Genomic DNA, 3,527 nt, shown 5'->3' with positions numbered 1-3,527 from the left:
GAACCCCCCCCAACCCTGCCCACCCCCAACACCTCCCTCCCCGCCACTCTGTTCTCTCTGAGCAGCCTTGTCGAAACAGGAAACAGATGAAGCCACAGTTCTCTGAGCCCCAGTTCCGCCCTGACTCGCGCGTTCATTGGCACAGGCCGAGTGTGACTGACGCCGAGGGCCCCGGCCCCGGCTCAGGAATTGGACTCTCCCAGCCCGTGGGGCTGTGATTTCCCCATCGGCTGGCCGCCCCGCCAACCTGGTGCCCGCAGCCGGATTCCTGCCGGAGCCGGGCCGGGGCCTGGGGGAACTGGGGGTGGCATTCCTGGGACCAGGGTCGGAAACCTGCGCACGTCCGGTGGACAGGAGGACGGATATTGGGTAGAGAAGGAGGAACGCTTTATCCTGCAACAGACAAACATCCCTTGCCATTGGCATAGGGGCTCTTCCCATTCTGTCAGTCATATTTATTGAGCACTTACTGTGTGCCCAGCACCATACTAAGTGATTGGGAGAGTACAGTATAACAGTATAACAGACACGTTTCCTGCCCACAATGAGCTTACAGTCTAGAGGCAGAGCCAGACATTAATATAAATAAATTACAGATATGTACATAAGTCCTGCGTGCCTGGAAAGGGGAATGAATACAGGGAGCAAGTCAGGGTGTTGCAGAAGGGAGTTGAAGAAGAGAAAAAGAGGACTTAGGGAAGGCTCCCTGTACTTATTATTTGCTCTCTTTCCCTGCTAGTCTCTAACCTGCTTCTTCAGTTCTCCAAATGCAGCCGAGGTACGGTACTCACTTTCCTGTCTCCATCCCCTTGTTTGTGCTGGTCCCCTGTACTGTACTAAGCACTTGAGAGGGCATGCTACAGTTAGCAGACCAGTTCCCTGCCCTCAAGGAGCATACAATCCAGTGAGACACCCTCCCACCTCAAATCCATCAGACCATAGCTTTCCCCTAATTTAAAGACTCCTGAAATTGCACCTCTTCCAGGAAGCCTTTCCCGTTTAATCCCCAATGCCCTAAACTAGACAAACCCACCAGCCATTTTCAGCACTTAAATATTTACATCTGCCCATTCTCAGCACATTTTGTACATGTTTGTCCATGCATGCAAGGTATTACTGATCTCGGTTACTTCAACTGTGAATACTTTTACATCTGTCTCCCCTGGTAGAATAGAAACTCCTTGTGGGCAGGGATCATTTCCACTTTTTTTGGTTGTATTTTGCCAAGAGCACTCAGATGGTGTTTAATAAACACTACTGTTGCAATTACTAGGACTAGGGCTGATATTTTGGCCAGTGGCCAAGGGTCGCTTTCCAAATTTAGAAATCACGCAAGCACTGGGCTGAGAGCAAGGGGGTGAGACGAGGTTTGAAAGGCAGAAATGGTATCATTTTTGCCCCAAGTGGCTGCTACCAGGCTCCGTGCCAGCTGTGGATGCACATGCCGGGCCCTGCTCTTGGGGTCTCTGGTAGCATCTGTGGCTATTTGGAGTAGGAGTGGCCACGGGCATACATGCAATCACTTCTGGGTAACTTTGGTCGCCGGAATGTGATGACGACGACGACGATGATGATATTTATTTATGGGTCCCATTTGCCCATTGCCGATGTCAACCCAGGCTTGATCCCCGACTCGGCTTCTTAAAAATAATGAACGCTTGGGGCCAGGTACAGTGCCTAGTACATTATTCCACGAACAGTAAGTGCTCAGTAAATACCACTGATGATGATGACACCTACAATGATGATGAGGGTAATATGCCAGGCACTGGTGTAAATACAAGGCAACCAGGTCAGGCATGGTCTCTGTCCCACAGGATGATGATGATGATGGCATCTGTTAAGTGCTCATAATGTACCAAGCACTGTAGTAAGCGCTGGGGTAGAATCAAGGTATTCAGGTTATCCCATGTGGGGCTCACAGTCTTAATCCCTATTTTACAGATGAGGTAACTGAGGCAGAGAGAAGTTAAGTGACTTGCCCAAGGTCACACAGCTGACAAGTGGCAGAGCTGAGATTAGAACCCATGACCCCTGACTCCCAAACCTGAGCTCTTTCCACTAAGCCATGGGGATCACATGGGGATCACTGTCTAGGCACCTTTGGACATTTGATATTCACCCCATCCCTGACCCCAGAGTACTCACGTGCATATCTTTAAATTATGTATTATAAATTATTTATTCATATTCTTATCTGTCTCCCCTCTAGACTGTAAACTCATCATGGGCAGGGGTCGTGTCTGCTAATTCGGTTGCACTGTGCTCTCCCAAGTGCTTAATACAGTGATTACACATAGTAAAGTGCTCAATGAATATGCCTGATTGATCAAGTAGGAGGGAGAATGGGTATCGAATCCTTATTTCACGTATGAGGCAACTGAGGCACAGAGAAGGTAAGTGATTTGCCCAAGGTTCTGCAACAGGCAAAGAGGCCTTCCCAGACTAAGACCCCCTTTTCCTCCGCTCCCCCACCTATTGCCCCGACTCTCGCCCTTTGCTCTACCCCCTCCCTGCCCCACTGCACTTGTGTATATATGTACATATTCATAATTCTATTTATTTATATTAATGATGTGTGTATATCTATAATTCTATTTATTTATATTGATGCTACTGATGCCTGTTTACTTGTTTTGATGCATGTCTCCCCACCTTCTAACTGTGAGCCCGTTGTGGGCAGGAATTGTCTCTATTTGTTGCTGAATTGTACATGGCCTAGTGGCAAGAGCTTGGGCTTGGGAGTCAGAGGTCGTGGGTTCTAATGCCACCTCCGCCTCTTGTCTGCTGTGACCTTGGGCAAGTCACTTAACTTCTCTGTGCCTCAGTTGCCTAATCTGTAAAATGAGGATTGAGACTGTGAGCCCCACGTGGGACAACCTGATTACCTTGTACTTACCTCAGTCCTTAGAACAGTGCTTGGCACATAGTAAGTGCTTAACAAATACCATTATTATTATAATTATTAGTACACTGCTCTGCACACAGTAAGCTCTCAATAAATACGAATGAATGAATGAAAGAGGCAGAGCTTAGATTAGCACCCAAGTAAACTGACACCCAGACCGGTGCTCTTTCCACTAAACCAAACTGCTTCTTGGAGTCTTTTCCACTGGGCTACTGGTCCCATGGAAGGGGCATCATCTGGAAATAGGAGACCTGGATTTTTATTTTGTGTATTTTTTTTTCCTTGTCCATTATGCTGTTTCTTGTTTTATTGTTTCATTACTCCCAATATGTTAGTCTCCAATTTTCTCCCTTACCTATATTTTATAGACTGTATTTGTATATTCTTTCTCAGTGCTTAGTACAGTGCTCTGTGCCCAGCAAGCACTTGATTAACACTATGAATTCAAACATGTCTCGTTCCCCATAGAGAATTCCGATTTTTTGACTCCCTCCTAAAGTCATCATGCCTCATTTGATCCTCATAGTCATATTATTATTATTATTATTATTTTCACCAAGAACTTACTGTGTGTCAAGAACTGTTATTAGTGCTGGGGTAGATTTAAATTAATCTGGTT

The 3,527-nt window shown here is 46.7% G+C and overlaps 1 protein-coding gene across 2 annotated transcripts in view; it reads left to right on the top strand.

Moving 5' to 3' along the window:
* The window catches only part of LAMB3 (laminin subunit beta 3), a 148,734-nt gene that overhangs the window by 18,856 nt on the left and 126,351 nt on the right, over positions 1 to 3,527 (top strand). The window lies entirely within an intron of this gene.

This window comes from Ornithorhynchus anatinus, chromosome 7 (genome assembly GCF_004115215.2).
Source record: "Ornithorhynchus anatinus isolate Pmale09 chromosome 7, mOrnAna1.pri.v4, whole genome shotgun sequence".
Lineage (NCBI taxonomy): Eukaryota > Metazoa > Chordata > Mammalia > Monotremata > Ornithorhynchidae > Ornithorhynchus > Ornithorhynchus anatinus.
This window is presented reverse-complemented; position numbering and strand designations above follow the sequence as displayed.